Source organism: Polypterus senegalus, chromosome 11 (assembly GCF_016835505.1).
Source record: "Polypterus senegalus isolate Bchr_013 chromosome 11, ASM1683550v1, whole genome shotgun sequence".
NCBI lineage: Eukaryota > Metazoa > Chordata > Cladistia > Polypteriformes > Polypteridae > Polypterus > Polypterus senegalus.
The window spans coordinates 129,546,723-129,561,408 of NC_053164.1; the positions used below are offsets into that span (position 1 = coordinate 129,546,723).

Consider the following 14,686-nt stretch of genomic DNA (forward strand, 5'->3'; position numbering starts at 1 on the left):
ACTCTTTCTTGCTTGCTGCACAGGAAATACACAGGGAGAGACTGAACATGTACAAACCAAAAGGGAAAATGGCTTGTTCATATACCGAGTGTGTGGTCGTGAACCGAGGCAAAAGTTTGGCGAACGTTTTGGTCGTAAATCGAGGTGCATGTGTACCGAAACGTTCATGAACCGAGGTTCCACTGTATTACAAAAAAAAGTCATCACTTTTTTTTTTGCTTTTTCTAAATGAAACACCTGTATATTATCTGCCTAAACATACCTTTATTCCCTGAGACATCCAACCAATCCCATAAAAAACTTTACCTGCACATTAAGTATAAAGGATATAGCAAAATGTATCTAGTAGAGGACAGTTACAATATACAATGTGTAACTAAGGAAAATTCAATACTTAAGGAATTCCACACATACAATATATATACGAATAAATCCTATTTAGGGTTATTTCAATCAAAAGCCAGGAGTGCAACCTCAGGCAGTGAAGTAGACCATCACGGGACCAAATCTCACAAATCCACACCCACACTCACAAAGGAGCCTGTTTGCACTTGCAAATCAATCTAAAATGGGATGTGAGAGGAAAACTGGAGGATGTTGAGAAAAAACCCACAAGGCCAATGAGCAATCCAACCTGGGACCCTAAAGTTGCGAGGTACTAGTGTTAACCAATGAACTACAATGCTATCATTTAAAAAACTATTTGTTCTTCGATAAATATTTGCTCACAAATTAACTGCATTTATTCTACTAACAGGAAAAAAGTTAATGTACACTAAATAAATACATATAATAATAATACTGTTACTAATGAATAATAATAATGATAATACACTCTTATTTTTCTGTGTATATACATGAAAAATATCACTGCCACCTTTTTCATAAACAGCTGTTATCTCTGTGAAAATAGCCAAATTAACAATACTATACATTGTGACAGATTAAGGGCTTTCTTTCTCCCTTGTACCCCCAGACCACATGTCAGACACCAGATAAAAGTCCAAATAATCCATCCATTTTCCAACCCGTTGAACCCGAACACAGGGTCTACTGGAGCCAAACCCAGCCAACACAGGGCACAAGGCAGGAACCAATCCTGGGCAGGGTGCCAACCCACCGTAGGACACACACAAACACACCCACACACCAAGCACACACTAGGGCCAATTTAGAATCACCAATCCACCTAACCTGCATGTCTTTGGACTGTGGGAGAAAACCGGAGCGCCGGGAGGAAACCCACGCAGACACGGGGAGAACATGCAAGCTCCATGCAGGGAGGACCCGGGAAGCAAACCCAGGTCTCCTAACTGCGAGGCAGCAGCGCTACCACTGCGCCACCGTGCCGCCCGTCCAAATGATTATTTATTATAATAATAAAGTGCACAAAGCACACTCTTCTCCACAATTCTCCAATAACAATACACAATAAACAATCCTCAAAACTCTCAGACACTTACCCACCCTGCCTCCCAACTCAGCTCGCCATCTGGGAGCTCCCACCGTCCTTTTATACACCCTGACCCGGAAGTGTTCCCAATCCCCAGTCCATGTGATTCTTTATCATTTCCGGGTCAGATAAAAAGTTCTTTTCCTCACCCCGGAAGTACGCCACTTCTGTCGTCGTTCCTCCTATGACGCACATCCGGGTTATAGGGCACATATGACTCTTCGGTCCTCCCTGCAGCTCCCTCTTGACGCCCCTGTGGTATCCAGCAGGGCTGTGTATAAAAACTACATTGTCCATGACTCTTTGCTGGTCTTCGGGGCACCTCCATACTGCAGGGAGGGCTCCATCTGGCAGCCTGGGGGTACTGGGCGGGATGAAAATCCAACCATAGACCACAACATCTAAAAATGATTCGACTGTACACAAAAATCAAAATGAAGGTAAGTGCCATAAATATAGCAATTGGTGATCATTTGCATTTGGGTAGCACAACAGTGCAGTGCTTCCCATTACTTTCTCCAGGTATTTTGGTTTATCCCAAAAGCCAGAGTGGTGTGGATATGTGTCCCAACTAAGTTTGTTCCTCTTGGTCTAGATATTGCCATTAAAAGCTACAGCTTCCTTTATCATAAGTTAATAAATGGATGAATGACTTACTGTTGTGCATAGTAAGTGCCTGTTGCATTTAGTTTGACTTGTGTTTTAACTTCAGACAGGGTATAAATGATGGCAAAGTGTTTAGTGCTACTGCTTCATACACTATATGATCAAAAGTCCTAACCAACACACCTATATTAGGTTGTCGAACATCCCATTCCAAAAACATGGGCATTAATATGGAGTTGTGTCCTCTTAGCAGCAAAAACATCTTCCACTCTTCTGGGGAAATCATTATATAACTTTTTGGAGGGTGGGAATTTGTGCCCATTCGGCCAAAAAAACATTTGTGAGATCAAGTACGGATGTTGGACTAGAGGTCCTAGCTCTCAGCAAATCATCCCAAAGGTGTTCAGTAGGGCTGAAGTCAGGGTTCTATGCAGGCCAAACTCATCAAGCCATGTCTTTATAGACCTAACTTTGTGAACAGGGCCTGAAACAGAAAAAGACCTTCCCTAAATTGTTGCTACAAAGGTGGAATCACAGAATTGTCTAAAATGTCTTTGTGTGTAGTTTTAACAGTATCCTTCACTGGAAACAAGGGGCCTAAACCAAACTCAAAAAAAGAACCCTTGACCATTATCCTTCCACCACCAAACTTTGCAGTAGGCACTACACAGTTTGAAAGGTTCTCCTGGCATTAGCAAAACCCAGATTCATCCATCAGACAGTAGACATTGACGCATGATTCATCACTCTAGAGACCACACTGCTCCAATGGTGGTGTGCTTTACACCACTTCTTGGCATTGCACATAGTGATCTTAGACTTGTGTGTAGCTGCTTGGCCATGGAAACCCATTTCATGAAGCTCCTGACACACAAATCTTGTGCTGATGTTGCTTCTGGTGGCAGTCTGGAACGCTGTTGTCAGTGACACAGCAGAGGACAAGTGATTTTTATGTGCTATGGGCTTCAGGCCTTGGAAGGCCTGCTCTCTGAGATTTGTGGCTGAGCTACTGTTGCTCCTACATGCTTCCATCTCACAACATTAGCACTTACAGTTGACTGGGGCAGATATAACACAGCAGAAATTTCACATATTGAATTGTGGTAAAGGTGGTATCCTATAAATGCCACATTTAAAGTCACTGAATTCTTCAATATGACCCATTCTGCTTTTATGGTTATGTATTTGATTTAATGGACCTGTTAACAATGATTGCAGCTGAAACACCTGTACTTAATAATTTATAGTGATGTCCACATGAGCAGGAAATGCTTTCTATTTACATAAGCAAATTAATTCTCTGAAGGTGAGTTTAGAGCGTAGCGACTGCACCGAGCACCACAACGGACCAATTCTCTGCTCTTTACTTTAAGATAACTTGCTATCCTTAAAAGGACTACTGTACTAGTCCTGTTGCCGTAGTAATTAGAAAAAGCACCCGCGACTATGCAGACTTGCCGCTTTTATAGGCTGTCCTACTTAGATGATGTAATGCCAGCTCATTCTTTTGGTGATTCATCCCTGGCTAATGTAACTTGTCTGGCGTCATTACAATAACAATGTGCATGCAGTTGACCGTTTTGATTACATTTGGATAACTGGACATTGCTGCGAATTGCACTTTTATGTTTGCCAGTTCAACCACATTGCAAGGAAATCATATACAGTCACATGAAAAAGTTTGGGAACCCCTCTCAGCCAGCATAATAATTTACTCTACTTTTGACAAAAAAGATAACAGTGGTATGTCTTTCATTTCCTAGGAACATCTGAGTACTGGGGTGTTTTCCGAACAAACATTACTGAAGCAGTATTTAGTTGTATGAAATTAAACCAAATGTGAAAATCTGGCTGTACTAAAAGTTGGGTGCCCTTGTAATTTTGCTGATTTGAATGCATGTAACTGCTCAATATTGATTATTTGCAACACCAAATTGGTTGGATTAGCTTGTTAAGCCTTGAACTTCATAGACAGGTGTGTCCAATCATGAGAAAAGGTATTTAAGGTGGTCAATTGCAAGTTGTGCTTCCTTTTCACTCTCCTCTGAAGAGTGACAGCATGGGATCCTCAAAGCCTCTCAAAAGATCTGAAAACAAAGATTGTTCAGTATCATGGTTTAGGGGAATGCTACAAAAAGCTACCTCAGAGGTTTAAACTGTCAGTTTCAACTGTAAGAAATGTAATAAGGAAATAGAAGGCCACAGGCACAGCTGCTGTTAAACCCAGGTCTCGCAGGCCAAGAAAAATACAGGAGCGGCTTATGCGCAGGATTGTGAGAATGGTTACAGACAACCCACAGATCACCTCCAAAGACCTGCAAGAACATCTAATAATATCTGTATATTGTTCTATAATTCAGTGCAATTTGCACAAACAACATCTGTATGGCAGGGTGATGAGAAAGAAGCCCTTTCTGAACTCACACCACAAACAGAGCCGCTTGCTGTATGCAAATATTCATTTAGACAAGCCAGATTCATTTTAGAACAAAGTGCTTTGGACTGATGAGACAAAAACTGAGTTATTTGGTCATAAAAAAAGCGCTTTGCATGGCGGAAGAAGAACACCGCTTTCCAAGAAAAACACCTGCTACCTACTGTCAAATTTGGTGGAGGTTCCATCATGCCAGGTGTTGGATATTCCAACAAGACAATGGCCCAAAACACAGTTCAAAATCTACAAAGGCATTCATGCAGAGGGAGAAGTTCAATGTTCTGGAATGGCCATCACAGTCTCCTGACCTGAATATCTTTGAAAACCTATGGGATGATTTGAAGCAGCCATCACATTTAACGGTACTGGAGAGATTTTGTATGAGAGAATGGTCAAAAATACCTCCATCCAGAATCCAGACACTCATCAAAGGCTATAGGAGACATCTAGAGGCTGTTATATTTGCAAAAGGAGGCTCAACTAAGTATTGATGTAATATCTCTGTTGGGGTGCCAAAATGTATGCACCTGTCTAATTTTGTTATAATGCATATTGCATATTTTCTGTTAATCCAATAAACTTAATGTCACTGCTGAAATACTACTGTTTCCATAAGGCATGTCATATATTAAAAGGTAGTTGCTACTTTGAAAGCTCAGCCAATGATAAACAAAAATCCAAAGAATTAAGATTAACTATTTCATATTACTGTATCTGGATGACAAGCAGATAATACCATCTTATGCAGCTGGCATAGTGTGACTCAGTGATGCTTGTGAAACAATCGATCGGTCAGCAAGCTCAAGTTGAAAAGCTCCTGTGGCTAAAAACCACAGAGTAGACAGAACTTGAAAAGGAGCAGGTAGATCACAATTCCTCAAAGTCTACCACTTTAAAGCTGCTGCCAGTTCAGCACACAGCTCCAGGAAGATAGCTCTTAGAAATCAAAACCGACTTAGAAACCAGTCATCATCATCTGTAAATACACGCTGTCTTCTAATTCTTCCATTTACAATGTCTTTTAACAACACTAAAGCAGCCATGGAAGTTAGAATAGTTTGGCTGTTCCATGCACCATTATATTGTTACAGAATGATTACAATCAAGTGAATTTAAATTTGTAAATGATATGCAATAAATTTTGGTGCATTTCATAAAACCCACATCACAGATGTGAACCTAAAAAAGAAAAGCAGACCACAGAAACAGTAGCACTGCTTTGATGCTGGGTGCTACCATTTTGCAAAACTAAGCAAAAACAAGCGGGGTCCCTGCTGTGAAAATGTGCATAGCTTTAAGAAAATTTAATTTTTATACATCTCAAAGTGAGTGTGGAAATTGGACGTCTGCAACATTTTGTGCACACATGCTGTTTATTCATGAGGTCCTTGTTGTTTGTTATAATTCATGCTGTTTTTGGGTTGAGCCCAAGGGGACAGGGCCTTCTGATGCTGCAGCATAGGTCAGTGGTGTGGGCCTATTTATAGGCCATAGATGCCCCAAACGAGTGATGAGACATTGGTTCTGCTCCTGCTGCTTGGTTCCCTTACTTAGGAACTCTTGTTTATTGTAAGTTTGTTAGTCTCTTCAGCATTTTCATTTGGATTTTATAGCTTTTTAAATTTTTTTTTTTAGTTTTTGGCTTTGTGTTTTTTTTGGTGTCATTTCTTTGTTTTGGAAGTATTCAATTATTTTCAGTATTGTTACATTGGACATTTCTGTTGTTTTTTGGTATTTCTTCTTTACTAGCTTAATATATTTAGGACCAATTTGTTTTATTTTTAGGCCAAGGGTTTTTCACATTGCATCTCTCTTTTGGTGTAGGCCACAGGCCTGTGTACACTTTTAGATATAGGTTTACTTCAAAGAGTCAGGTCTTTTGAGGTTGTGAGCCTAAAATAACAAAACTTCCAGTTTGCCATTTTACAAGCTTTTATCTTCTCCAATAACCACCATTTTCTGGTGTTCTCACTCTAACTCCCCCAGTTTTCATTATTGGCAACAGCTTTGTTTCCAGCCATATGACAAGCCATCACAGTTTATATGATGTCATCGTTGCTTAGCTATTTATAAGGAAGCACACACCATCCACGTTTTTGGATAAAACAAATATTTCTTGATGGCTGGATTATTTAGGAGAAGGACCAGGGGAAGAGATGTAGTCAAAGATCAAAGCCAAATTTTAAAGCAGAGAAATCAAAATGTCATCACGTTTGTTTTTGTGTTCACCCAGCAGTGGACTACCGCCCTGTCCAGGATTTGTTCCTGCCTTGTGCTTGCTTGGATAGGCTCCAGCTTCCCTGCCACCCTTCCCTGGATAAGTGGGTTAGGAAAATTTATGGATGGATGCACGTGTTAATAGTATTATTGGTCTGAATGGCCTGTTCTCATAAAAACTCTCCAAAAACATCATAAAAGAAATGCCTTGTTTAATTCACTTTTACCTACATTGTATTTTATGTATTAAATGTAAAGGACCAGGGGCAGAGTGGAGTGAATTTCATGTTTGCTAGAATTTTAAATATATGATGGTGACCACAGCTTCCTCTGTAAACTAAGAAGCCTGTGTTTCTCACAAAAGACTAGGCACTTTTCTGTCAGTAGTTTAAAATAAGCACCCAATTGCAAAACCATCATTGACAGGCATGATGCCTCTAATAAAGACAAAGCTACTCCATACACAGCACAGACTGGTAAACATATAGTAGAGATGCTGTTTAATAATCATGTTAGGCTGATATGTAGTGGATTAAGGGCTAATGTTAAAAATTCTGAAAAAAATAACAAGAACTGCAGTCATATGTGTTGTTTTCAAACAAACAATTTTGTATACCACGTAAAAAATACATCAGACTTGCTAAATTTGTTAGGAAACTGTTGAGTGAGAATATTTTTGACCATTACTGATTAATTGTGTCATTTCTTTCGTGAAGTTCTGCTCTAAAGTCCTGCACATTATATTACATTGAAATGGCATGCACTAAGCCCCTCAGATGCTATACTCTAATTAATATTGCAATTCCAGCAAGAGTTGCACCTCCCCATTTATACAAATGTCAGTCAAGGAACATTCTAGACATGTTAAAGTTTAAATAATAAACTTTTATAATACTCCTTTTGTCTCAAAATAAGGAAAGTGTGTTTGGTATCTGTACAGACTCATACCAGTGCCTCTAACAGAAAATTTCCCTTCACAGTTTCTCTCAGTAAGCAGTACTGATTTGTTGTTCAGTTCTTAGGACACATTTGTCTTATTCTGAATTTAAAAGAAAAAATGAATAAAAATTAATGAGTGCTAAAATTTTATTGTATGACTTTTATGTATTTAAAAGAATGGTAGTTAAGTGACTTGCATTCTTGGTTAGGCAGGTGGACAGATTCAGTCAGCCTGGTGACATTCCATTTATTGCCTTAGACTTTTGGCCAAACTACCCTAAATAACAGAAGACACATAAAGACTACTGATTTTTAAGCACACACATTTATTTCAAATCTACATGTGAAGATATATAAAAAATGATTATTCTTTTCATAATTACTGTTCTATTGGAAGCCAAGTTCAATGCTTTCAATCTTCTCCAGTTCTATTTGTTAATCGTTTTTTGGCTGATGTCATGAATGCGACCAGGTCTTTTCTTAATTATTTATATTTACAATATTGTTTTATTTTCTGAGGAGAAATTGAGTACATTCATATTTTAGTATTTGTAATCCTTGCTATCTTTGAAGCAAACTTAATGTGAGTAATTTATCTGTACAGCATAATTTCATTATCCATCCATTTTCTTCAGCTACTTTGAGGTTAACTGGGGCTGGGACCACCAGCAGGAGCAAACCCACAAAAGGCATAAATATAATATATCATAAAACACATAAACTCACACATGCATTCATACTCACAATCATGCAAAGTAATCAAATTATACTGGCTGTGGCATAATCTTACCACTTTTAAATGTAATATGTTATTGCTTATTAATCTTTCCATTTCAGGATGACAAGGTTGTATAAAAGTATTATATGCTATGAATTCTACCACACACATACCTACATATACAGGAAGTGTGTAAAAATTCAAATGCACAATACTTTAAAATAATGCAATCATAATTTATGGAGTTATTATATTGTGTGACATGGTGGCAGATCATAGGGCGATACTTCACAATTACACAAGTCAACAATAAATCAATATCAAAATTAATAATATAGGGGAAAAAATAGACAGGTTTGTTTCATCTGTTTGAGCTCTTGTTTTTACATCATAAAGTTTGAATTTCACTTCTCTGAAATGGCCATCTCAGAATATTCATTTCTAATCAGCACACTTCATATTCATGGGCTTCCTGCTTCTAACCTCAAACTCTGCAGACTGAAGCCAGTTTGAAAAGTTAGAATAATATAAGGTTGAGCTGTGACGGACAGGAGTGCTTCTCTTCATCTTATTATGTGTATTTTTATCATTGTATTTTTATATGGTAATTAAAACAATACAGTAATATTAATGGAAGCAAATAATCATTTTTGTTAATAATAATAATGATAATAATAATAATAATAATCATTATTATTATTATAATTGTCTTTATTGAATAGTCTATAAATAGTCTATTAGTCTATTATAGTCTATAATACTCTATATAATTTTCATTTCTTGTTATATTTAAGCCATGGATCCAAATTACATGATACCAAACGTTAAAGGTATGTTGCATTTTTGTTTTTGTTTTCTAAAATGTTTAATATGCGTAAGGTAGTAAAACTATTATATACAACACGTTTGCTGAGGACTTGCACATAATTGTTTAGTAGAAGTTGGAGAGCTGTTAACTTACTTACTAATTTTATTATTTGATATAATGTTGCTCAGTTATGATACTGAAAGCTTTTTCTTTGGCAACAATGATAGGTTAAATATGTATGATGTGGTTCAAATGTGTCTGTATAGTTGAGTTTAAGGAGTTCACTTGTGTTGATGTTTTCCTTTCCATTAACTACATTTAAGGGTCAGTAAAGATTAGACTTGCATTGTTTGCTAAATAAGGACAATCTGTAAGTAAATGCTACTGTAGATTGAATTCATATCCCAGCAAATTGCTTCCTCTTAATGCAAAATAAACTGCTATTGGTAAGTAACATTGTATTCATAAAAGTGAGGAAAGAAATTATTAAATAAAATAAAAAGTTAAAATTATTTTCATGTGTGTATTTTATGAATATGTATGTATTTTAAGCAGTGAATAAGTATGGAAATAAATAATTCTGCCTTTTTGTAATCATCTAATACTTTCCATTTATCAGTTCATTGACAACACTGTTTTTCACAAAGTGTTGTATATTCAAAAGTATATATTGGATAAAACTGAATGATGATGTCAATGCTTTATAAGTGTGTGCATTATTAAGTAATGTATCAACTGTTTCCATTTTATTAACAACAATAATTAAATATTAACCCACAAATAACTTTATATTTATGAAGAAATATTTCACTAGAAAATAGTCTGGTCCTTTATTGTATAAAATGCAAAAGACTTCAAGTTAAAACTTTAACTATTACTAATATAGTTTTTAGTATGAATATTCACAGTTTCAGACAATGTGACACAAAAATTATCCATATTTAAATTGTAACTTTATAATTTTAATAACAATTTTCAAACTCTTTTGAAATGTATTATTTCTAAAAATCAAACCATTTTAGCAAGCACAAATTCACTTTAGGATTGTAATTTTTAAATTCTGGGTAAATATACATGCTGGTATTATTAACACGTGTTTGTGAACAAAATAAACACGTACACATACATTCAGTATATATCTTTAAAAATATTATACAGTACTGTATATGGATGAAATAAGTAAACAGGACTTTAAAGATGATAAATTTGAATGTTGTTTAAAAATATTGTGGTTATGTTAAGTTTTAGTTTTGTTATATTTTAGAGAGCACATGTTAAATGCAAAGTCTTTAATGTTGAAACATTTGGCTGCACAAGGGTAGACAGATATAAAAATAAACATGAGCACTTATTAGTTTTTTTTTATTGCTTTTATGTAATTCAGACATCAGAAATGTCATTTTCTCTGTTATTAATACAGTTCTCAAAACAGCTAAAGCATTTGCCGTAACACTAACTCACCCATAAAAAAGCATCAATTTTAGTACAGTAAATTCACACTTCATATATATGTATATATGCATATATCTGTATAAATGAAAATTTATTCTAAAGTGTGAAATATGAAATCTGTCAAGAGGCATTTAGTCTCTGATCTCTATTAGGCCACATCAACAGCATGTTTTTTAGAACTCTGTCTAGGGTGGTGAGAGTCACAGATGGCAGTGGTTTGAAAAATGACATCATCCTCCACAACACCTCTTTAGATTTTAATCTAAAGGCACTATTTACTTTCACCATGTCCAAAATTGTCATCTGCCGCTCATGTATTGAAAGTGGGCCTCTCCCACTAGAATAAGGTCATAGTGTTTGAATTGTGACATTATAGCTAGCAATAAAAAAACAGCAATAAAGGGAAGGAAAATTTAATTCATCCCTTCATTTGGTGAACACTCTTTCTTCATACACTCTAGCCTTCCTCTTAAACATTTGGTGTTGGCCTCCATCATGGCTAGACTTACCATCAAAGTGACTTTGGCACACACTCTGGGGCACTGCATGCAAAGGGGACTTTGCACATGTGACAGGGGGGAAAACATGCCGTAGAGTTTCTACTGACAGTACATGCACTCATAGCAATCTATAATCTAGCAAAAACCTCTACCCCAATTTGATCCTCATGTTTGTAAACCTGTCCAATCAGGCCTAAATATAAAGCTTTTAAAATATGAATAGGATTCCTGATTGGCTGATATGGGTGGGGCATGATCAGACCAAGTGTGAGATTGTGCATTTGTTGTTACTGTTACTGTTACAAATAACAAAAAGTCCACATAGATAGTCAGTGGTGCAGCCAAAACAAATTTTTGGAAAAATAGATAGTTGCAGAAGATGCTGTTGTATAGATGCTGTTGTATTAAAAACTTTTCAGAAAATATACCAAAATGATCGTTTGAAATAGTGCATTAAAAATAAGAGAGACCTTGATGAGAGTCAGGAGACGGCAAATAGCACCACTTCTAGCAGAATGCAGCAACATAAAAGTGAACAGCAGTGCAATATGCCATGAGGCCCCTGCAGAACATAAGGCACCTGAAGCAATACCAAACCCATATACAACTTGAAGATTGACGGCTTTAATAACAATTATGTCACTTCCAGTGTCTGGCCATCTGGATACACCTTTTCCTGCCAAAAGTCCATAAAGAAGGAAGATCCGCCTCTTGCGTGGCCAAGATTTAGACTTGAATGCCGTTTGTATTTTTAAACTCAATTCAATGGGGTTTGCCTACAGGAGGGCCCAAATGTGTATTTGTCTCTGTTTAATATATATATATATATATATTTTTCTTCAGCTGGAGGGCACATCTTCCCCGTGCCCCCCCCAGCCACAACACAGTCCCCAAAGCACCAACACACCACACAAACCACTCTTCCTCTGCACCACCACTCCTCCCAGGCAACCTCGTCCTCCTCCACCCGACTCTGATCACCGAGTGGTGGTTGCTGGCTCCTTTTATTGGCCACCCAGAAATGCTCCAGGTGCTTGATTGCTGACATCTGGCTAAACTTCTGGGTGTGGCGAAACCAGTGCCCAGTGGGGTCCAGCAGCTCCTGCTGCAGCACCTCCTGGTGGCGCCAGTGAACCCATCAGGGCTGCACAACACTCCAAACCCCATGAAGACCTGCAAAGTCTGAGGCACCACTGCAACCCAGGGAGGCTGCTCCCACCCTTGCTTCCCCAAAGGATGTGCTGCAGGGGTGTCCCAGCCGGGCATGGGCCACGGCCACCTGCCACAATATACAGTTAGGTCCATAAATATTTGGACAGAGACAACTTTTTTCTAATTTTGGTTCTGTACATTACCACAATGAATTTTAAATTAAACAACTCAGTGCAGACTTTGAGCTTTAATTCAGTAGGTTGAACAAAAAAATTGTATAAAAATGTGAGGCAACTAAAGCATTTTTTTTAACACAATCCCTTTATTTCAGGGGCTCAAAAGTAATTGGACAAATTAAATGGAAATAAAATGTATGTAGTATGACAGTATGTCTCTGAACACCTCAGAATTCATTCGGCTACTTCTGTCCTGTGTCACATCATCAATAAACACTAGTGTCCCAGTGCCACCGGCAGCCATGCACGCCCAAGCCATCACACTGCCTCCACCGTGTTTTACAGATGATGTGGTATGCTTTGATAATGAGCTGTTCCACGCCTTCTCCATACTTTTTTCTTGCCATCATTCTAGTAGAGGTTAATCTTGGTTTCATCTGTCCAAAGAATGTTTTTCCAGAACTGTGCTGGCTTTTTTAGATGTTCTTTAGCAAAGTCCAATCTAGCCTTTCTATTCTTGAGGCTTATGAGTGGCTTCCACCTTGCAGTGCACCCTCTGTATTTACTTTCATGCAGTCTTCTCTTTATGGGATCATCCACCACTGTTATCTTCCGTGGACGTCCAGGTCTTTTTGCTTTGCTGAGTTCACCAGTGCTTGTTTTCTTTCTCAGGATGTACCAAACTGTAGATTTTGCCACTCGTAATATTGTAGCAATTTCTCGGATGGGTTTTTTCTGTTTTCGCAGCTTAAGGATGGCTTCTTTTATCTGCATGGAGAGCTCCTTTGACTGCATGTTGTCTGTTCACAGCAAAATCTTCCACATGCAAGCACCACACCTCAATTCAACTCCAGGCCTTTTATCTGCTTAATTGATAATGAAGGGATTGTGTTAAAAAATGCTTTAGTTGCCTCAGATTTTTGTGCAATCTTTTTGTTCAACCCACTAAATTAAAGCTGAAAGTCTGCACTTCAACTGCATCTAAGTTTTTAATTTAAAATTCATTGTGGTAATGTACAGAACCAAAATTAGAAAAAAGTTGTCTCTGTCCAAATATTTATGGACCTAACTATATATATATATATATATATATATATATATATATATATATATATATATATATATATATACAGTACAGTATATATACAGTATACGTGTGTGTATATACATATATTGTGGTCCATGGCTGGCCATTTATCCCGGCCAACAGGAGGGAGCCCTCACTGCGACATGGAGATGCCCCAAATTCCAGCAGGGCATCATGGACTATGGAGTTTTTCTGTACAGCTCTGCTGGATAACGTCGGGACCACCAGGGGTCGCTGCAGGGAGACCCAGGGACTACTATTTGCCCTACGCCTCGGAAGTACTGTATGTCCCAGTCACATGGACAGGAGGAATGACGTACTTCTGGGGTGAAGAAAAGGACTTTTTATGTGACCAGGAAGTGATAAGGAATCATGGACTGAAGGAGTGGAAACATTTCCGGGTCAGGAACTATAAAAGAACTGTGGGAACTCCCAGACGACGAGCTGAGCTGGGTGGAAGGGTGGCAACGCATCTGGGAGTTGGAGGATTGTATTGTTATTGATTGGTTTATGAGTTTTGTGGAGTGTATGGTGCTTTGTGTACTGTTTAATAATAAAAAGTCAACTATTTGGACTTTTACCTCATGTCTGACATCTTGGTCAAGGGTTCAAGGGAGCGATAGCGCCCTCTATCTGTCACAAAATTTATGTGTGTGTGTGTGTGTGTGTAATGTATATTTTCCTGTCGCCATTATAATTCTTCTTAATACAAAGCAATTATATGATTATAAATGCTGCAAGTTTCATAATCAATATCAGGTTTCAGCAAGTATGAAACTCAATTAATAATTAGTTTCAGAAATTGTAGATAATGAAGAAGATAAGGAAACATAACACCCTGAAATATCTCAAAGGTGAAGAAATATAATAGTTCTGGTCAAAGAGTGGATTTAAAAATGTAACATATTGGTAATTAAAATAAGTTGTGTGTTATACTTTATCCATAATACAGAAAAATTAATGGTAGACCTGTGTTAGACTGGAACCCCATTCAGGTTTGCTTCCTTCCTCTGCCCAGTGCTTCCACTATATTCATCAGTCCCAGAAATTCCAAATTGGATCAAATGTGTTTTATAATGGATTGATGGATAATGTGCATGAGTATTTCTCGCTATGGTATGAAAGTGCTAGTTTTGGAGGAAGA

General features: G+C 37.6%; 1 protein-coding gene across 2 annotated transcripts in view; it reads left to right on the top strand.

The window, feature by feature from the left end:
- Positions 1 to 14,686, top strand: part of LOC120539518 — a 580,969-nt gene that overhangs the window by 332,753 nt on the left and 233,530 nt on the right. The window lies entirely within an intron of this gene.